Raw genomic sequence first — 23,531 nt, forward strand, 5'->3', positions numbered from 1 at the left:
ATCTATCTGTATCTCGCCGAGCAACTAAGGCAGATTTTTAATCATAGACTGGAAGAGAGAATATCATATTATCCTTAAACGTTTAACTCTCATTATTCCATTCAACATTTTGTACAGCCTTCATTTACTCTTCCCGTTTATTTGCCTGTTTTGGTTTTAGTGCATTTATGAATACTGTTTTGCTTTATTTATCAGCAATAACTGATCCTCATTTTGCATTTTTGCCATTTCCCATTACTCACTGGTTTAAGCATATGCAACAATTGTTTCATTTAGTCTCTTCTTCCTTGCACCTTACCACAGAGTTTTATTTCCCAAATATCATTTTGAAACCAAATTAATTTTAAACTATTCAGATCACTGAAAAATGTTCACCTCTCGGTATTATTACATTTGGTGCATAAAAAGATAGTGGACACTTGTGTTACTCTTGTCTATCATCATTACTTCAACAGCATTCAATGTAGTAATTTCTTGATTTGTACTCCGTCCGTTAATCAAAATTCTTCTAGATAGTAGACCAGCGTGTATTTTGAAAACAGCCAACATGAACATCTCCACCCAAAGCCCCACATGCCATGGCATTGGCTTCTATATCCCTGCGGTTGTTTCATTTCCACAGTTCTCTTCTCCTGACTGGGCGAAGAGAGAACCAAGAAAGAGCCAAGGTCTCCCATTCAAATCTCTGCAGCGTTAAAGAAAAGCCAGACACTAAATTGTCCGGCCCATATTCAGCCGTCCTCCGAGACAAGCGTCCCCTTTTATGTCCTGCCCCCAGATTTAAAACAATTCAAAATAAAACGCAACCTGTCAATAATATTGGAAACATTCGGTGAATTTGTTGGGGCCACTGGGGATTGAACCATATTTAAAACATAAAGTCTCTTGATTTGAACTGGAAGAGTTGAAATATCTAATAGGATGCCGTAAAATGAGAAAGCTTGTGTTGTCGATGAAAGGTCAAATAAAGAACCCTGAAAACGGGTGGGATATAGAAGTGATTCAGCGACGAAAAGATGTGGGCAATGATGATGAAATGAGATTTGGACAAGTGCAGCAACAAGACATGTCTGCAAGTTATTTCCAATTGCTTACAAAACACGAACGAAGCCAAATAAAAATTCAGGAGAACGGGGAAAATGCTCTGATCGAGGAACTTCGTGCTGAAAGGTGCCTCATCCCTGGCGGTGTTGAGGCAGGAGGAATTCGCCAATTCAGTGGGTTTAAAAATAGGTAGATCCCCAGACCCAATGAGATCTTTCTTGGTTTACATTTTCTGGCAAGGAGGAGACTGCAGGAGGTCTCACCTTAGTTTTCAAATCCTTCATAGCCACAGGAGAGGTACAAGAGGAGTGGCGGGGGGAGGGGGGGCGGCAGGGGATGTGGGCAATGAAAATGGCACAAATATTCAGAAAAGGAAGCAGGAGAAATCACAGCTAATTACAGCGCAGAAAATCTAACATCAGTGGTAAGGAAATTATTGGAAACAAATCTCAGTGACAAAATTAATCTACACGCGATGAAGCAATGATTAATCAAAACAATCATCAAGGCTTTCTCAGAGGGAGGTCATGTCTAACAAATTTGATTTTTTTATTATTTGGAGGATTTGGTACACTGTGTAGATGATGGTAGAGCAGTTTGTAGTCCACATAGGCTTCAGGAAGGATTTTCACACGGTGTGGTACAAATGACTGATCAGGATTAATATAGATTATAACTGGGAATATGTACTTCCTCTGTCTGAAAAGAAAATGATTTGAGGCACATGAAATTTGAGATGTACCATATGGGATCCAGGACAACTCATAAAATTTTGATCCAATAATGGAGGAGTGTAATTTTCTGAGCTGAGGTTTCCCCTGGGGTGCCCTGTAATTGTTGAACATCACTCAACCAATTCATAGACTGCAAAGGAAAGCATTTACTAAAAGAACAAAAAGGAATTTATTTGTTAATGTATGCGTCAGGAGAGAGAAACAGACAATGAGGTTTGACTGTCCTCTCTGAGCTGATATTGCAAAGTAAAATTACTATATTAGGCTGAACATTTCAATATCCTGCCTGGTCTCATCAATCAGACTGGAAAGCCCAATCACCGTATCATGCATTATTATTTTATTCAATAATGTTCCACTTGTCAACAGAATAGAAGATTATTAGTTTATTGCCCATGTAGGTAAATTCCCCTTTTACCTAGGAAACCTAATCCATGTCATTACCAGCGTCCAGGGCCATTATTAACATCTGCAATGTTTAATTGGGGAAAGGAGTCACTATTTCACTGGAACCTGAACCCCCTTTATCAGGTTGAGCGATTGCTCCAGCCTCACTTCCCAAGCACCATCAATGCCAAGATCACCAAGAAAAATATTGTAATCCCTTGTAGGATTGATGTTCCCAAGGAGCCTAGCCAGCCTGAGAGCCAAACACCTAAGGTAAATGGTTCAGGGTCTTTGAGGTTCTCCTCCTTTTTCCTGATAGTTCAGAAAACATAACCTGGTAAATCCTACCTAGAATGTACGTGAAATACTCTGATCCAATCACTGCTCAAATCGCACCCCTTGCCACCAAAACATAATCCAATGCCAATCTGTGCTGAAGTACCACAGTGCGCATGACTGCCACCTCATCATTAATCTTAACAAGGGCTGTTCGAGTATCATTGGCAACTTCGTCCAAAATGGAGCATAGAACCAGAATTTCATGCATCGCTTTAGCTGCTCCATATTGGGAAAACTTTGCACCAAAGAGTCATTCTGTTTCTGTAGTAGCTCATTGATGTATTGGCAGAGGTGGGAGTTTAAGAGTGTGATATATGTATGGGATTACACATCCAAGGTAATACAGTCTTTTCCATCCAACAAGGAGCCAATGATATGCCCTATCCCCACAAATCCAACACGTTTTTTCCATTGAGAGTTGCCTGCTCTAAAGCAATAAGACATATTCCAAGATTGATCATTACTGGGTGGACACAGGCATAACCGGGTGGTTCGATCTACCATGTGGTCACATTCAGTCATGCCTAAGCTTTCCCCTTGGCCTTCCATGTTTCCAATACGATATATCCCTTTTGATTTTGTTGTTGCCTGTTTTTAAGCTAAACTAGGAGCTGGTTTCTCAATGTTATAGATAGGTGTATGTGTGTTTATGTGACCTAACTTGCCTGCACAAGACCCACTGTTATGAAATTCTTTCCTTACCTCTCTATCAACGAATCCTTGTATTGGGTGTCCAGGATATTTGGAATTCTGGGCTGTTTGATCCACCATTGCTAATTCTGACCATGTTAAGGGCCATGTAATGGTAGTTTTTTTAAAACTTTATTCCAATTCAATCCAATCAATGCAAATCCAATTCAGAGTCCCAACAAGTTGGGACATTCCCGATCCAAGCTGACAATACAGGGCTCTCACCTCCTGTCTTGGGCTTGACCAACATGATCCAAGCTGATTGGAGTAGGTGTAGCTCCTCCTCCAAAGCTTGATCTCATTTGCATCTTAGCCAAAAGGCCGAGATGCCACTTTTAAAAATTGCTTCAAATGAAGCTGAAATGTAACCTAATGACTTCAGCCAAGCACAGCTTGTCGATACTACAGCATGTCAACCAAGCACAGCATGTCGATCTTAGCCAAAAGGCCCTCCACCCTCCATCTTTTTTTCCATTGCTCCTTCACCTGCACTTGTTTTACATCGCCATCGGGACTTTCCTCAACTGCTACAACCTCTACAGGCTGTGCCCACGAAGGTCTTTGCTGCCCAATCTCAAAGCCTGTACCAAGGTGTGTTTTATTCATTCATGGGATGTGGGCATTTCTGGTTGGATCAGTATTTATTGACCATCCCTGAGGGTATTTAACAGTCAACCACATCCATCTGATTGCCTGAAATCCATGTCCCTTGGTTATTTGATCTGGAGTCACGTGTATGCTACATCAGGTAAGGACAACAAATCTCTACAGTGGTTTCATGGCAAGATTGTTAATAGAATTTTTGTTCCAGATGTTTTAAAATTCAAATCTCACCATTTGCCATGGTGGGATTTGAACCTGGGTCCCCTAGCATAATCCTGGGTCTCTGGATTGCTGGTGATACAACTCTGCCTGGAGATTCGGAATACTGGCTGATGTTACTGGAGACCCACGACCCTGGCCGATTTCTTTATTTCAATGCAGTAAATTGTGTTGGAGGACTGGCCTCGGTGAGATTACTACACAGAGGTTTATCATTGAAACATAGAAACTGGAGGCAGGAGTAGGCCATTCGGCCCTTCAGGCTTGCTCCACCATTCATTATGACCATAGCTGATCATCAAATTCAATATCCTGATCCCTCTACAAAAGTGTTTTTTTTTCTAATTCATTCATTGAATGTAGGATCGCTGGCTATCGCTTGCCCATCCCTGAGTGACGATTCTCTTCTTGTTCCCCCTGCTCTGATCTAAATGTGACTGTAGAGTTACAGAACTATGGTTGAATGTTAACTTCCTTCTGAAATGGCAGAGTAAAACAGTCAGTTCTCAGGAAATTAGAGATGAATGAAGCATGTTGGCCTTGTCAGAGACGTCCAGATTCCATGAAAGAATAAAGAAAGGAAACAGCTCATCATAATCGTGCTTACAACACAATATAAAAACATACTTGGACCTCTGGTGTTGCAATTCCATTAGTGTCAGTCAGAAGGAAAACAAGAGAATCAATGAAACACAATGTACATACATTAAATATGTAATTCCAGTCTCATCCATCTCACAGCAATCCTCAAACTATCTGGACAATTCGCTAGAGATGTAAATCATATGGAGATAGGTGAACTGACCTGTGGGGAGGTGTCAGAGGGAGATTCCAAGGCCCCAGATCCTCCTTTCCAATGACACAGTGATTTAATTCAGTTCAGTATAGTGTTTGGATGTTCACCATGTGGTCTCCTCTACATTAGGAAGATCACACACAGACTGGGGGATTGATTTACACAACACCTCCATTCAGTACACCAGCCCCGCCATGAGCTTCTGGTTCTTTCTCATTTTAATTCTCTGTCTTGCCCCCTCTCTGACCAGATAAATGTAGTGTATTTTGACTCCAAAATGCATTTGACAAAGTGCCACATTAGAGGTTGGTGCACGAAGTAAAAGTCCATGGAATTGGAGAAAGAGTATTAACGTGGATTGAAGACAGCCTATCACATAGCAAACACAGAGTTGGAATAAATGGACCATTTACAGAATGGAAAGATGTGACTAGTTGAGTACCACACAAATCGGTTCTTGGTTTGTAATTATATATTTTTACATGATAGACCTGGAGGAAGGGAGCATAAGTAAGATTTCCAAATTTGTCAATGATAAGTGGAAGGGCAAGTTGTGATGAGGATATCATGGTTCTGGAATGGGATCCAGATAGATTGAGGAGAAACCTGGCAAATGGAGTTTCACGTGGGGAAGTATGATGTCATGCATTTTGGTAGGAGGAATCATCGGGCAGATTATTGTCTAAACGGAGAGATACTGCAGGTGAGTGAAATACAGAGGGATCTAGGCGTTCTAGTGTATGAATTACAAAAAGCTAACAGGCGGGTTCAATAAATAGGTAAGAAGACAAATGGCATTTTCGCCTTTATTATAAAAGAGTTGGAGTTTAAAAGTAGGAAGTTTTGTTTCAATTTGACAGGGTGCTGGTGAAGCCTCATCTGATTTATCATGTAGGGGTGTTGGTCCCTTAAGAAAGATACAGAGGTGGTCCTACTATTGTGCCCCATTAACCGATGGATGGGATTTACTGGTAAGATCACAAGAGAGCCGAGAAATCAGGTTCATTCCCAATTTCTTACCTCTTGTGATCTTACTGGCACCAAATATCTGATGCATTCCATATCATTTCCTCATGGTTAGTGGGCCTTGCATAATAATTTCTGGGCCCACTACCATCTCCAACCCCAACAGAGAGACATTCCCACCAGTGGAGTTTATAACTGCTGCCCTGTATTGGGGAACAGGCATCCTCAGCTTGCTGGTGGGATCAGAGGCCACTGAGGCCCCTCTGGGAGGTTAGGGCAAGGGGGGGGTGGTGACCCTTGGGCAGTACCAAGATGGCACTGCCAATCTGGCACCATTGCACTGCCCAGGGGCACACCAGCACTGCTCCGTGAGCAGCTTGGCACTGCCCTCCAGGCACATTGTAGTGTCAAGGGGAGGGGCAGGATGGGTCAAAGCCAACTGGCAGTTACCGATGGTGGGGGTGAGGGGAAACGACTGACACTCTGCAAGTGGGATCAATGGGATTGGGAGTGAGGGGTGATCGAGGCTGGGCATCGGGGGAGAGTACAGAGCTGGTCATGGGGTTGGGATCGTGCTGTCCATCAGGGGAGGGGGCTAGAGCAGGGCTGGGTAGGAGATTGGGTCAAGCCCGGGGGAATGGGTCTGAAAGGTAAGTAATCAGTGAGAGGGTGTTTGGGAAGGCTGGCAAATGGAGAGGCCGGTGATCGGGAGGCTGGTGAGGGGTGCACATGCACCAGACTCCCCACTGACAGAGCAGAATGTGTGCAGTTCTCCACTCAGTACAATGCTGCCATCCTCTCGGGTAGGACTTACCCCTCACAAAACCGTGCTGACTATTCCTGATTAAACTGCATCATTCCAAATGGTCATAAATCCTTTCTCTCAGGACCCTTCCCATTAACTTACTGACCATCAAAGTAAGACTGACTGGCCTATAATTACCAGGGTCATTCCTGTTTCCTTTCTTGAAGGGAGGGACAACATTCGCCACTCTCCAGTCCTCTGGCACAATCCCCGTGAGGACACAAAGATCAAAGCTACAGGCTCTGCAATGTCATTCCTAGCCTCCCAAAGTATTCTAGGATGTATCCATCAGGCCCAGGGGACTTATTGACCCTCAGGTTTTTCAAAATTGCTAATACATCTTCCCTCAGAACATCTACCTCCTCCAACCTATCAGCCTGCATCACACACTCATATTCGAATTAAAACGAGATGTTGGATAGACTGGGACATTTTTCTCTGGAGCGTAGGAGGCTGAGGGGTGATCTTATGGAGGTCTATAAAATAATGAGAGGCACAGATCAGCTAGACAGTCAATATCTTTTCCCAAAGGTAGGGGAGTCTAAAACTAGAAGGCATAGGTTTAGTATGAGAGGGAAGAGATACAAAAGTGTCCAGAGGGTGATGAGTGGCTGGAACAAGCTGCCAGAGATGGTAGGCAGGTACAATTTTGTCTTTTAAAAGCATTTAGATAGTTACATGGGTACGATGGGTATAGAGGGATATGGGCCAAATGTAGGCAATTGGGATTAGCTTAGGGTTTAAAAAAAGGGTGGCATGGACAAGTTGGGCTGAAGGGCCTGTTTCCCTGCTATAAACCTTTATGGCTTCTATGACTCCAAGACCACAAGAAACTACAAAAGGTCATGAATGTAGCCAATCTTTTACGCAAACCAGCTCCCTACCCGCCCCCCACCCCCCATCCATTGTCTCTGCCTACACTTCCAACTGCCTTGGCAAAGCAGCCAGTGTAATTAAATATCCCACGTGCCCCGGATATTCTCAATTCCACCTTCTTCCGTGGGGAAAAAGATACAAAAATCTGAGGTCACGTACAAACCATCTTAAGAACAGTTTCTTCTCTGCTGCCATCAGACAATTGAATGGACTTATTTTGCATTAAGCTGATCTTTCTCTGCACCCAAGCTATGATTGTAACACTACATTCTGCACTCCATCACTTCCTTCTCTATGAATGGTATGCTTTGTCTATATGGCACACAACAACAATATTTTTCATTTTATATTAATGCACAATAATAAAATAAATCAAATCAAATTAGATGGCATTTTTCTTTGCACTAAGGCTCTATAAAGCTGCAACATGACTTGCCAATTTTTAAACTCAATGCACAGGCCAATGAAGGCAAGCATGCCATATACCTTCTTGACTACCTTCTCCACCTGCATTGCCATTTTCAGTGACCTGTGTACATGTACACCCAGATCCCTTTACCTATCAATACTCTTAAGGGTTCTGCCATTTTGTGTACATTTCCTATCTGTATTAGACCTTCCAAAATGCAAATGCAAAATGCAGCACTCAAATAATATAAATCAGGAGAGAATATGGGTGTGAATTTCAACCCTCATGAAAGACCACTAGAAAATTTCCTCCAGCCTCAAAAACATCTCACGATTATCCTTTTCCTATCAATCAGCCTACTTCATATCCATCCGGCTACTACCCCTTTCTTTCCAAAGGATTTTTTTTTCTCAATGGCCTGTTGTGTATCAGTGCTTCAAATGGACTTGAAAGTTCCTGGACATGCACAGTTTTGCTCTTATCGATTGTCTCTTACCTTTTTAAAACTAGAAAGCTAGTTAAACATGACGTTCCTTTTCGAGAAGCATCCATGCCCTCATTTAATTCAATTGCGTTGGACCATATGACTATTAATTCTGTCCTAAATTATGATTTCTTTCGAATTTTCCCAGCAGCGTAGTTGAAACGACCGACCTGTATTTATCCTTGTACACAGTTTGAATGACAGTTTCATTTGGGAAAGTGTCCAGTCCTATGGCAGTGCCCCTGAATCTCTGGAAGACTGAAAAATTATTGCCAATTTTCTGTAAATGCTACTCTCACTTCGTTCACTTCCCTCCGATGTATCTCAATCCATTACGGTGTCCTGCCAAGTTTAAGTATTGACAGACTGTTCAATACTTGAATAGAATTAACACAGCTAATTACTGAAAGAACCCTCCAGTGCCTGAATTTCCTTCCCTGGCAGCAATTTCTTCTCTGGGAAAAAATAGATGGGAATTATTTATTCAATACATCTGCCATGACCTGTACCTCCACTTGTAATCCCAAATCAGCCCTACTCAACCTTTTACAGAGCAACACAATGCAAGAGATTAGGAAGTAGACGCCAGAATAAGAATTGATCATGGTGGACTGGAAAAGAACACATTGTGCATTTTAATGTTTCATACATTCCAGAAGGGTACCATAATTTGAAGGATGGAGAAGCAATGGTGTGGGCATGGAAATATATATTGAAACTGTGACAATTGATTGAGTATCCAGAATTATCTGCATGGAGAAAAAGGCTATGGAATTGGAATCTAAAGTATCAGAATGAAACTTAACTTTCATCTTAAAATATAGGCATGGGCCCAGTGGCTAATCTCAAATGCCAATCAACCATAGGTAGATAGATACATAGATAGATAGATACATAGATAGATAGATGGATGGATGGATGAAGGGAGGGATGGAGGGAGGAACAGACAGAGGGAGGAAGGGACGGATGGACAGATGGACAGATAGATACATATTTCCAATTCTCAGAATCCCAGTCCTTCCTCCTCTCTCACTGCTGTTCCATGTATAATGCAGCTACTGACTATATTCATTTCATCCTTTCTCTCTCTTTGTTCCAACTTGGCCACCGTTAACACTTCTTTGATTCTTTTTTTCAAAAATCTTCCAAGCTCTTTTGTCTCTCTTCCTCTGCCTGTGTCCCCTTACCCCCAAAGCTCTGGACCTTAAGTTGCTGTCATTTTCTTGAATAAATTAATTATTGCTGTAACTGGATGTTGAACCATGCTCTTCATCTGCTCTCTGAATTTGGACTGAGTCGCGACATAAGTATATGTGTTTGTGCAACAACTTAAATTACACAATATAAATGCAATTTTTTGAAAGTTATTATAAGATTCATTGCCTAAGCCATTTACAACATCAAAAATATATAAAATGTACACAATCCACAGAAGTATGAAGTTGCCAGATATGCTGAAGAGTAAAAATATTGATTACCTTCTACTTTGCGTCTCTGGGTCACTGATTCTCTCCCTTACTCTGACGCTCAGGCCCTTATATACTCGATTGGCCCCTAAAATGCGCCTGACCATTAGACTGTTGAGCAACAGAATTAATCCGAATGGTATCAATGGGCTTAAAACCTTTTCAAAAATTCAGAATCTGGTCCATCTTGGGTGACCTCCTAGGTTCAAATCTGAAATAGAAGGGAATGTTTTTTAAGCAAAGCAAAGTGCCGGCGGTTGCGAGAACGGCAGCCCCAGTTTTCTTGGTGCAAGATTTAGATTTAAGCTTTTGCCAACAGATGGCGACAAATTGATCGGAAGTGAATGTGAGTGTGAATCAGACAGAACAGCCTCCGGCTGCACGGAGAACAACATAGCGAACTATGCGAACACGGGTGATTTCCAGGAAATTTAATGGGAAATAATAATGATTGATTCGGTTGAGCAGGAGATCTGCCGTTGCCGTTGTGATCAGGTAGTGGGTAGTGCAGTTTGAGATGCCGCAATTTCCATGAGACAGATTGCCGCCACATTTACTGTAACACAATTAGATTAAAGAAAACAGAAATGACCTGTATATGTTCCCCACTATTGATGCAGCATGAAATTAAACATCAACAACATCTAGTTCACAGTCGGGTCATCTCAAGCATAACCTGAAATACCCTTCAACTTGCAAATTTCCTGGGAGTCCGGCCACCAAACAACGCCTGTACATTCCCCTCTCACTACCGCCTCCCCCCGGCCTCCATACAGAACCAGGAACAGTCCTTCAGATCGGGGGACCACACGAAACTTGAGTCAATCCCTCGTTCGTGTACTGAGGTTATAGTTGCGAATGTTTAGAAATAAGTTTTATGCTATTATGTAAATATGTTCAAAGCACAATCATTCATTTCAAATGTTATACTATGAAAATGTGTTAGTTTAGTTTTATTTCTCTTGAAACTGGTTAGACACACTGAGCATTCTGTGTCGGATTCTCGCCTTTATGCCACAGCTAAAACTGGCAAGGAGAAGATGCTGTCATTACCTCCTCTCGAAGTATGAATAAAATGTTGCCCCTTACTGAATACAGTGGTCCATGGCATACGTGACCATTGCTCTCAGTAGTTGACTCCAGTTAGTAACCCACACTCATAGCAAGTTTAGAATTAAAAATGCCATTACGTGGTAACACATAGTCACAGGGGTCAGGTGTTCCGCACGGTTCCAACACAACATTTCATGTAATTTATATTGAGACATAGTCTCAGCAACACCTTTTTCTCATCAGTGCCCTGCTTTCAAGTTTGGTTTAATAAAATACAATATTGTGCTGAATACAACAACTTTACCCTGTGAGCGTGAACATTTGAATGCAGCAGAATGCAATTGGCACAGCCAACTAAAGAAATTAATAGAAGTATATTACAGAATAGCTGAGTGTAAGGTTGTTAACTCGAATTAACATTATCGCTCAGATAATAATAGCTGAAACAAGCTCATGCACAAATTCAAGATAAATACAAATAAACTAACACCTTTTCATCGTGTATCAAATTGGTTTCTGACACTTACCAGGAACATTAACTTCGACAAGGATCGTGTAGAATATTTTCCTGACCCATTAATGCGTTGATGCATTTTCTTTGTGAAGTGAATCTGTCCCTTTGAGCAGTAGACAAAGTTTCTGAATTACAGTCCGATGTATTCCCTGTACAACAAATTTATATGTTCCCGGATCTCCATGGAGATACTGAAGCTGTAGAAGTATTCAAATTGTTTATTCTTGGACTTAGAACAAACAGATTGCAGCACTTGCAGTAATTCCCATTTGGGGGAATATTCGAAATGCTGAGGTTTAATGGGAAATCTCCCTATCTCATCGGCAGGACAAATCTGATCATACTTTAAAAATTGGAAACTTGTATTAAACAGCAGTAAAAATGTTGCAATAAATGTCATGAATCCCATCACTTGATCCAATAGTGTATCAGAAATGACATTCACTTTAATTGTCAGTAAATCCAACATGCCAGAGCGTACTTTCAGATTCTCTGTACTCTGCAACGTAGCTGCTCTGTTCAGCCGGAATAATTCCATTCAATAAATTATTGAATGAAGAAAATAAAACGCAGAGCTGTTATAAACCTCCAGTTGGTCATTTGCTCTGTCTTCTCAGTGTCACCTCTCTGCCAGATCATCTGAACTAATCTCCTCATCATTGTCCTGCAAATTTTCTCTTCATTTCTTTATTACATTTGGTTCTGATTGAATCTGGCTTGGCCACAGTCTCAGGCTGTTTTTTTCTGACCCTAAACACTGCCCAGTGAAACAGTGTTACTCTCACGAAGACGTTAATTCTATCGCCAATCACATCAAACCTGTGTCCTTTGGTTTTCGATACGCCATCCTTTGTAAGTTTCTCCCCACAGGCAACACATTCTTCATTATTTTGAACACCTCTGTCAAATTTCTCACCAACTTTGCCTTTTCCATGGAGCATAATCCTATAATCACTCCATGTAACAGAAAGCTAAAGTTTATTAATTGGTCACAAGTATGCTTACATTAACACTGCAATGAAGTTACTGTGAAAATCCCCTAGACCACATTCCGGCACCTGTTCAGGTACACTTAGGGGCAATTTAACATGGCCAATTCACCTAATCCGCACATCGTTGGACTGTGGGAGGAAACCAGAGCACCCGGAGGAAACACACGCAGACATGGGGAGGACATGCAAACTCCACACAGACAGTGACCCAAGCTGGGAATCGAACCTGGGTCCGTGGCACTGTGAGGCAGCAGTGCTAACTACTGCGCAACCATGGCACCCTAAGGCCAGCTTCCCGGGAAAATCCCTCTTAATCAATTCATGCACTGTCTCTAAAACCCTCACAACATTCCTCAAGTGTGTCCAAAATGGGACCAAACATTCAATCTCTTGTTATTTTTCTGAGCAATGCAGGCTCCAGATTCCACCCTTTCATTCGATACATTGATGATTGCCTCACAGTGCTAGGGACCCAGGTTCAATTCCCAGCTCCAGTCACTGTCTGTGTGAAGTCTGCACATTCTCCCTGCGACTGTGTGGGGTTGCTGGGTTCCCTCCCACAGTCCAAAGATCTGGGAGTTAGGTGGATTGGCCATGCTAAATTGCCCTTTACTGTCAGTGCTAGTGTAAATGCATGGGATTAGGGCCTGGGTGGATTTATGGTCTGTGCAGACCTGATGGGCCGAATGGCCTCCTTCTGCAGTGTGGTGATTCCACTAATTGTCTGTCTCCAATTCGCAAAATAGAAGCTGCATCAACATTCTCCAAAAATCACTGACCCCACAACTGTCTTGATGTAACATTATCTAACCCCCATTTTGAAAAAAGACTTTCCTGGTCGTCTTTGCATTTGTTCTAATGATTCCATTTTCCACACACAAATTTCTGCAGTCGCCTCATTTTACTTTACTTTCGCATACCCCACAGTTTGGTTTGCAGAGGTCATGACCATGCCTGTTTCATTTCCAGCGTTACTGCACTCACTCATTGCTCTCCATTCCAGGAACAAGTAATACATGTCATCACTGCTAAAACACAATGCCACGGCGATTTGCACACATCATTCCCTTCATGTTCATGTCCATCTGAAATCAACAATCACAGATTCTACTGTTCCCTCATATCACCTTGCTGCTTGCAACATGCTTGAACACTTCTATCACACCCAAGATCTGTGTCACTTTGCCGCCCTTTATATGTCAACTGATGAGATGAAGCACTTTCCTTTTCAACAATTCAAAATCACAACATCATCGGAAATTGAAGAAGGGATTAAACTTTCTGCCAATTTAGCCATATTTCCCCACTCACTATTAACATGGCTGACCTTGTCCTGCCCTTCAAATCACTTCCCTGCCTTTCTTTGATATTTCTTGACTTCCTTTGCTAAACAAGAACTTATCTAAACACAACCTGAAAGATAACCATTAGCCCAGCCTCATCTGCTCTCAATGTAAGTGAAGCCTAAATGCCACAGAAAATTCAGAGGCAGGAATCAGCCTTCATGTCTATCCAAAATTGCAGAACAATTGATTTCAAAGATTCTTTGCGTTCCACCATGAAAAAACCATCTCAGCATCTCCCTCTCAGAATCTTATATCTTTCAATAAGTGAAGTGAATTCCAAACTGCTTTATCTTTCCAGGTTGGGCACATGCTTTCATACAAGGCATTTACCTGATACACCTTCTCGGAATGATTTCCAATGGCAACAGATGCCTCATAATCAAACTGATCTAAACTCTGTATGTTACCGTATATATAGTCACCTCACTGTCTTGCATGTTTGCATCATGATGCAGACCTGATTTTATTCATTGACCTCAGGATTTGAAAAGCCATAAGTTCATAAAATATAGGAGCAGATTGAGGCCATTCAGCCCATTGACTCTGCTCTGCCATTCAATCATGGCTGGTACACGCCTCATCCTCAATTTCCTGCCTTCTCCCCATCGTCCTTCAACCCATTACCGATTAAAAATCTATCCAACTCCTCCTTAAATTTACACACTGTCCCAACATCCATCACACTTTGGAAAAGCAAATTCCACAGATTCACAACCCTTTGAGAGAAGTAGTTTCTCCTCAACTTTGTTTTAAATTTGCTGCCCCTTCTGCTCAGGCAGAACCTTTCGTTCTAAAATGCCCCACCAGCAGAAGCTCTCTGTCGTCTTTATCCGTACCTTTTGTCAGCTTTGATCTCCCCTCATTCTCCTCAACCCCGGAAAGTATAGGCCTTAATCTCTCTTCATATGACAAACACCTCTTGATTTTTGATTTGATTTGATTTATTATTGTTACATGTATTAACATAGAGTGAAAAGTAGAACATAGAACATAGAACATTACAGCGCGGAACAGGCCCTTCGGCCCACAATGTTGCGCCGACCAGTCTTATTTTTTAAAAAAAACATTGACCCACTAATCTAAACCAATCCCTTTTCGTCCATAAACCTATCCACCAATCTCTTAAACGCCCCCAAACTAGGCGCATTTACAACTGCAGCAGGCAGGGCATTCCAGTCCCTCACCACCCTCTGGGTAAAGAACCTGCCCCTGACATCCGTCCTATAACTACCCCCCCTTAATTTAAAGCCATGCCCCCTCGTGCTAGATTTCTCCATCCGAGGAAACAGGCTATCACCATCCACCCTATCTAAACCTCTAATCATCTTATATGTTTCTATAAGATCCCCTCTTAGCCGCCTTCTTTCCAGTGAAAACAACCCCAAATCCCTCAGTCTCTCCTCATAGGACCTCCCCTGCATACCAGGCAACATCCTGGTAAACCTCCTCTGCACCCTCTCCAAAGCCTCCACATCCTTCCTGTAATGTGGGGACCAGAACTGCACACAGTACTCCAAGTGCGGCCGCACCAGAGTTGTGTACAGTTGCAACATGACGCTGCGACTCCTAAATTCAATCCCCCTACCAATAAACGCCAAGACACCGTACGCCTTCTTAACAACCTTATCTACTTGATTCCCAACTTTCAGGGATCTATGTACACATACACCTAGATCCCTCTGCTCCTCCACTCTATTCAAAGTCCTCCCGTTAGCCCTATACTCAACACATCTGTTATTCCTACCGAAATGGATTACCTCACACTTCTCCGCATTAAACTCCATCCGCCACCTCGCGGCCCAGCTCTGCAACCTGTCCAAGTCACCCTGCAAACTTCGACACCCTTCCTCACAATCTACCACACCTCCGACTTTGGTGTCATCAGCAAACTTACTAATCCACCCAACTATACCCTCATCCAGATCATTAATAAAGATTACAAACAGCAGTGGCCCCAAAACAGATCCCTGTTTCTTGCGCGCTGTACAGACAAAGCATACTGTTCATCAAGAAGGAAACAAGACAGTGCAGAATATAGTGTTACAGTCATGGCTAGGGTATAGAGAAAGATCAACTTAATACAAGGCAAGTCCATTCAAAAATCTGACAGCAGCAGGGAAGAACCTGTTCTTGTGTCGGTTAGTACATGACCTCAGATTTCTGTATCCTTTTCCTGATGGAAGAAGGTGGAAGAGAGAATGTCTGGGGTGCGTGGGGTCCTTTATTATGCTGGCTGCTTTGCCAAGGCAGCGGGAAGTGTAGACAGAGCCAATCCCAATTAATCCTGCATTTGACCCATATCCCTCTATACCCATCGTACCTATGTAACTATCTAAATGCTTTTTAAAAGATAAAATTGTACCCATATCTACTGCTACTAAATCAAAATCAAATCAAATCAAGTAATTTATTCTTGAAGTCACACAATCTTTTGGCCTCAACTACTTTCTCTCATAATGAATTGCACACATTCACCACTCTCTGGGTGAAGAAATTTCTCTTCACCTCAATCCTTAAAGATTCATCCCTTATCCTCAAACTATGACCCCTAGTTCTGGACTCCCCCACCATTGGCAACATTCTTTTTGAATCTACTCTGTCTAAACCTGTTAGAATTTAATAACTTTGTATGAGATCTCCTCTCACTCTCCTAAACTCCAATGAATACATTTTTAACTGAGCTCAGGTACGGACACCAAAACTGCAAACAATACTCCAGGTATGGCCTCAGCAGAACCCTATGCAATTGCAGCAAAACATCTTTATCCTGTTACTCAAATCCTTGCTCTATGAAGACAACATACCATTTGCCTTCTTTGCTGCCTGTTGCACCTACGAGCTTACTCTCAGTCACTGTTGCACAATTATACCAAGCTGTCACTAAGCATCCACCTCTCTCAGTTTACATCCATGCAAGTAATAATCTGTCTTCCTATTATTGTTAATGAAGTGGATAACCTCACATTCATCCACATTGTACTGCATCTGCCTTGCATATGCCTACACAATCAGCCTATCCAAATCGTACTGAAGCATCTCTGCATCCTCCTCACAGCTCACCCTCCCACACAATTTTGTACTATCTTCAAGTTTGAAGCTAAAGCATTCAATTCCTTCTTCCAAATCATTAATATTTAATGTGAACAGTTGCGGTCCCTGAACAGATCCTTGCAGAATCCCACTACTAACTGCCTGCCAATCTGAAAAAAATCTCATTTATGCCAACTCTTTGCTTTCTGTCTACTAACCAGCCTTCTATCCATCTCAAGACATCACCTGAAATCCCATGTGCCTTAACCTTTCACAGTAGTCTGCTATGTGAAACCTTGTCAAAAGCCTTCTGAAAATCTAAATAAACCACATCCACCAGTTCTCCCTGATCAACTTGACTAGTTACTTCCACAAAAATCCATTAGGTTCATCAAGCAAGATTTCCCCTCTGTAAATTCATGTGTCTGATTATATCACTGCCTTCCAAATCCTGAGCTATGAAAACCTTAATAATGGACTTTAACAACTTCCCCAGTATTAATATTCAATTCACCGGTCTATAGTTCCCTGTTTTCTCTCTACCTCCCTTTCTTTGAATAGCGGGCTTACAATAACTACCTTCCAATCTGTAGAAACCGGTCCAGAGGCCAAAGAAAATTACCACCAATGGATCTACTATTTACAGGGACAGCTCCTTAAGAACTCTGCAATGAAGATTATCAAGACCTGGAGATTTAACCACCTTCAATCCCATCCATTTCCCCAAAACCATTTCTCTACTAATGCTGATTTCCTTTAGCTCCTCACTAAAACTTGTTTCTCTCAGCACTTCCAGTACATTTTCATGTCATACCTTGTGGAGAAGCAAAGCACAAATTTAATTCCATAACCATTTTCCCCTTTCTGACTGTTGGAGATCTAATTTGTGTTTATCAGTCTTTTTCTCTTTATGCACTTACAGAAACTTTTACAGTCAGTTTTTGTGCTTCTCGTCACCTTACTTTCATACCCGATTTTTCCTTTCTTAATCAATCCCTTGGTCCTCCTTTGAATTTAAAATTGCTTCCAATTCTCAGGTCTATTGCTTTTTTTTGACAATATGTACATTTCTTCCCTGAATCTGATACTATTTTTAATTTTGCTTGTAAGCCAAGGTTTGACAACAGTTCCCTTACCACTCTTGTGCTAAACAGGAATAAACTTTTGGAGTTTATCTATTCATTCCTTAAACGCCTGTCATCGCCTGTCTGCTGTCCTTACTTTTACTAATGTTCCCAGTCCATCCTTAACCAATTCATGTCTCAGACCATCATGATTACCTTTACTGAGATTCAGGATCCTGGTTTCAGAATCAGCTACATAACTATCCGCCTTGACAAAGAATTCTATCATACTATGGTATGGTATTACAAGGAAGTTACATTAGCACTGCATTGAAGTGACTGTGAAAATCCCCTAGTCCCCACACTTTGGCACCTGTTCAGGTACACTGAGGGATAATGCACCTAACCAGCACACCTTTCGGACTGAGGGAAGAAATCAGAGCACCCGGAGGAAACCCATGCAGATACTGGGAGAACTTGCATACTCCGCACACACAGTGTCCCAAGCTGGGAATTGAACCCGGGCCCCTGGGCACTGTGAGGTAGCAGTGTTAACCACTGTGCCACCGTGTGATGTCTGTAAGGGGAATTGTCTCCAGCAGAACCAATACAGACAGACTCTACTCTCCATTTATGAAGTAAATGTTTCATTGGGCGCGTTTGCATCAAACTGTCCAGTAACAAATTCACCAGCTTCTCTTGTTCTGAGACATCAAAGAAATAAATGAGCTAATTCAGTCTATTTGTTAACTGGATGTAACTGATACTACTAATGATACCTAACTGCTCCCTAGAGATTATTGTGCACAGAAAAGTAGAGTTCACTCCAGACTTTCAGCTTTGTCAGTCAGTGTTCATTCACTCCCTCAGTAAACGGGACAACTGACTATTGATAAGGGAGATTTACTACCCGATTCTCGTAATTGTTGGTGTTCCTGGTGAGTTATTGTAATGTGCATGTTGTTGATCTGTATTAATCCCCTCCCTGCTCTTCCTTTTTATTCAACGGGGATGGCGTTTCTTATGTGACTGTGCTGATGGTTGCCAGAACCAACTTGTGAACTCTTTGCCCGCGCTTGGCATCTTCCCCTCACCCAAAAGCCTCATGGATTGTTGCAACAACTTTTCAAGTTTGCACACAGAGGTTTTAGTGGATTTCTGGACCACCTTGCCATCCAGTCCAGATTTAGGGGGTCACAGCAGTTTATGAAATGGTGTAGGCAGGTTTCCCAGGAGTGGCATTGTGGCACAGCGGTTGGCACTGCTACCTCACAACACCAGGGACATTGTTTCGATTCCTGACTTGGGCCACTGTCTGTGCGGAGTCTGCACATTCTCCCCGTGATGTGAGGGTTTCCTCTGGGTGCTCCAGTTTCCTTCCACAGTCTGACGGAACATGCTAGTTTGGTGCATTGGCCATGCTAAACATTCCCTCTGTGTAACCAAACAGGCACCGGAGTGTGGCGACTATGGGATTTTCACAGTAACTTCATTGCAGTGTTAATGTAAGCCTACTTGTGCCTCTGATAAATAAACTTAGAAAAAACTGAATGGCTCCAATATGAATGCTGTCTCATGTGGCTCTGTGTGGATAAGTACACAAACTGGAGTTAATAGCTCTCAACCAAGAACTCCGTATGTATCAGTTAGACTGTGGTGTTTATATACTCTCATCTCACTTAAACATGCTGCTGACACAAAAATAGTGTTGCTGCGCCTGCCTCATAGTTTTAACCTTTATATGGTGGACAAAAAATTGTGAATAGACTCCTTGTTAATACAGTAATATTTATTTACACACAATAATCACCCACTCAATCAACAATAAATTATCTTATAGAATATCAAGTCCAATACTACACCTCGACTTTACTTTTGTGAGACTGGTGAGTACCCAGGGAGATATTGGTCTTTACCTGGTCTTTGGTCTCCGTAGCCCTCTGTGTAATCTGCTCCTTTGGTCTGGTCTGATACTCTGGCACTGGTCTTCCTTCCTTCTTGGATGGGCTCGCTCCCATCGTGCTGGACATTGCTGGTGGTACTCACCATTGTTGATGTTCATTGGGGAAGAGAGAGAGAGAGATTCTCTACTGCACAGCAGTTGGTTTGTGTGCTGATTTGGCCATTGCCAATCAGTCGATCAGGACTCGATCACCCTGATTGATACGGTCCAATCAGGTACTGCCACCCTGATCTCTGCATGTGTACCCAATGATGTGGAGATGCCAGCATTGGACCCGGGTAAACACAGTAAGAAGTCTCACAAAACCAGGTTAAAGTCCAACAGGTTTATTTGGTAGTAAACGCCACTAGTTAACAGAACGCTATTCCTTCGTCAGGTGAGTGATGAAGGAACAGCATTCTGAACTGAGGGTTCTGAGATGGCTTCACCTAATGAAGGAACAGTGTTCCAAAAGCTAGTGGCCTTTACTACCAAATAAACCTGTTGGACTTTAACCTGATGTTGTGAGACTTCCTACTGTGTAGACAATGGCCATGCCTGTAGGAGCTGGAGCGAGGTAGGTCACATACCTTCATCCTGAATAAGGGGCTGAGGCACCGCTATGTCTGGTAAACAACCAGAAAGTGTCCTTTCTCCTGGAGATGGCCGATATTCTGTGGATTTCAGCTCTTGCAGTTGCAGCTTGGTTCTCTCTGACCAATTTCATTTGCGGCTGCAGCCTGCCTGTTTTAGCACTTGCCCAATTATACCAGTGTGCTCTTGCAAACCACCAACTTAGGTGGCCCATTTGACCACAATAGGGATAAACTATTAATAAACAGCGAGAGTACTGGTAAGACTTGGTCAGCTTTGTAGTAGAACTGGCAATCAATTTTAAATAAACATATGAATATGCAAGGAATGGACGGATATGGACAATGGGCAGGCAGAAGGGATTAGTTTAATTCGGCGTTATGTTCGGCACAACATTGTGGGCCGAAGGGCCTGGTTCTATGATGGAGTAAATATTTTTTAAAAAACTTGTGTCCAAGCAGAGGGAAAGCAGCCTGTGGCCATGGGGCATTGATGGGAACGTTTCCTTTGCCCTGCAGTGGAGGTTTGCGAATGTCTGGGTTGAACCACGAGGTGGCGCAGGAATGTCGCTTCCCAGCCTGGAGCAGGCGAGCTGGATTCAGCCCGCAGGTGCCCGGGTGAAGGTACTGTACAGACTGCTGCTGGGTAAAACTGTCCCCATTCATTCTTTGCAATGTCTCGCACTGCAACAGGGAAAAAACAGTTCATCAGCAGCGCAGAATGAGTTTGTAATTTTCGTAAAGCCTTTAGGAATAAACAGATTTGCAGAAAGTAACAAATATCTTTGAATCTTGTTACATAATTGGAAAGATTTATTTGTTTAGATATTAATTCCCTGTTTAATACCGATCTGTGGCAGCTCACCGACTCTCGCAAGAGGATGCAATTGTTAATAAATCCAATTTTACAGCACTGATGTGCTTTTACACGCAAATAAATCACATCCATGTATTTCACAGTTCGTGTGTGCAGGCGCTCCCTGTTCCCTGGAGACAAACGCGGTTGTGAACCGGTTGAAGGGCGGAGCAGGATTTAGACGGGCCGAATGGCCTCCTGCTATCCCTGAGTTCCCAGTCGGGCTCGGAAGCAACATGAGATTTCGGAGGAAGATGGAGTGGGGGGGGACAGTATTTTGAATTTGCCCTGGGGACAGGGTCCCTGGAGGGATTGAGTGAGAAAGTGCTGTTGGGTTCCAGTGTTGCTGCAGTTGGAGTGCTGACTGATCCGGGCGCCTGAATACTGCAGATTTCCAGCAGCTGCCCCTCAGCTACCAGTTGCTGCCTGTCCCCGACTAATCCTTTGGCAAGCAGCTCCCTCCCTCTCTCTCCCCGTCGCACTCCCTCTCTCTCCCTCCCCCCTCCCTCTTCCCCTCTCCCCCTCCCCCATCCCCTTCCCCCCTCCCCTATCCACCCCTCCCCTTTCCCCCTCCCCTATCCACCCCTCCCCTATGCCCCATCCCCCTCCCCTATCCCCCTCCCCATCCCCCCTCCCCCTCCCCCTCCCCTTCCCCCCTCCCCTATCCCCCCTACCCCTCCCCTATCCCCCTATTCCCCTTCCCCCCCATTCCCCCTCCCCCTCCCCCTCCCCTTCTCCCTCCCCTTTCCCCCTCCCCTCTCTCCCCTCCCCTCTCCCCCTTACCCCTCCCCTCTCCCCCTTTCTCCCTCCCCTCTCCCCCCTTCCCCTCCCCCCTCCCCTCTCCCCTTACCCCTCCCCTCTCCCCCTTTCTCCCTCCCCTCTCCCCCCTTCCCCTCCCCTCTCCCCTCTCCCCCTTTCTCCCTCCCCCTCCCCTCTCCCCCCTTCCCCTCCCCTCTCCCCCCTTCCCCTCCCCCTCCCCTCTCCCCCTTTCTCCCTCCCCTCTCCCCTCTCCCCCCTTCCCCTCCCCTCTCCCCCCTCCCCTCTCCCCTCTCCCCCCTTCCCCTCCCCCTCCCCTCTCCCCCCTTCCCCTCCCCCCCCCCTCTCCCCCTTTCTCCCTCCCCTCTCCCCCTTTCTCCCTCCCCTCTCCTCCTTTCTCCCTCCCCTCTCCCCTCCCCTTCCCCCCTCCCCTCTCCCCCTTCCCCCTCCCCTCTCCCCCCTTCCCCTCCCCCTCCCCTCTCCCCCCTTCCCCTCCCCCCTCCCCTCTCCCCCCTTCCCCTCCCCTCTCCCCCTCCCCCCTCCCCTACCCCATTCCCCCTCCCCTCTCCCCCCTTCCCCTCCCCCTCCCCTCTCCCCCCTTCCCCTCCCCCTCCCCTCTCCCCCTTCCCCTCCCCCTCCCCTCTCCCCCTTCCCTTCCCCCCTCCCCTCTCCCCCTTTCTCCCTCCCCTCTCCCCCTCCCCCCTCCCCTACCCATTCCCCCTCCCCTCTCCCCCTTCCTTCCCCCTGCCTTTTCTTCCCTCCCCTTCCTCCCCCCGCCCCCAACACCCCCCCTGCCCCCCTCACATACCCCATACACAACGTCCAAGGCAAAGACACACCCCCGTATACACCCCTCCCAGGCACACACATACACACCCCCGTGTACACCCCTCCCAGGCACACACATACACACCCACACACGTCCCCCCACACACATGCATACATCCTCATACACACACACATCACCCCTCCCCCCACCACTCACTCACACAGCCTGAGGGACTCCCTCCCTCACTCAGTATGAGCCTGAGGCAGTGCATACACACACACACACACATCCCCACTACCCCCACCACTCCCAAAGCTCACTCACCATCACTCACTCACTCACCACTCAGTCACTCAATGAGTGTGTAGCCTGAGGGACTCCCTCACTCACTCTCACAGCCTGAGGGACTCCCTCCCTCACTCAGTATGACCCTGAGGCAGTGCATACACACACACACACACACATCCCCACTACCCCCACCACTCCCAAAGCTCACTCACCATCACTCACTCACTCACCACTCAGTCACTCAATGAGTGTGTAGCCTGAGGGACTCCCTCACTCACTCACACAGCCTGAGGGACTCCCTCCCTCACTCAGTATGAGCCTGAGGCAGTGCATACCACACACACACACACATCCCCACTACCCCCACCACTCCCAAAGCTCACTCACCATCACTCACTCACTCACCACTCAGTCACTCAATGAGTGTGTAGCCTGAGGGATTCCCTCACTCACTCTCACAGCCTGAGGGACTCCCTCACTCACTCAGTATGAGCCTGAGGCAGTGCATAC

Source organism: Carcharhinus amblyrhynchos, chromosome 7 (assembly GCF_965287045.1).
Source record: "Carcharhinus amblyrhynchos chromosome 7, sCarAmb.v2.hapA, whole genome shotgun sequence".
Lineage (NCBI taxonomy): Eukaryota > Metazoa > Chordata > Chondrichthyes > Carcharhiniformes > Carcharhinidae > Carcharhinus > Carcharhinus amblyrhynchos.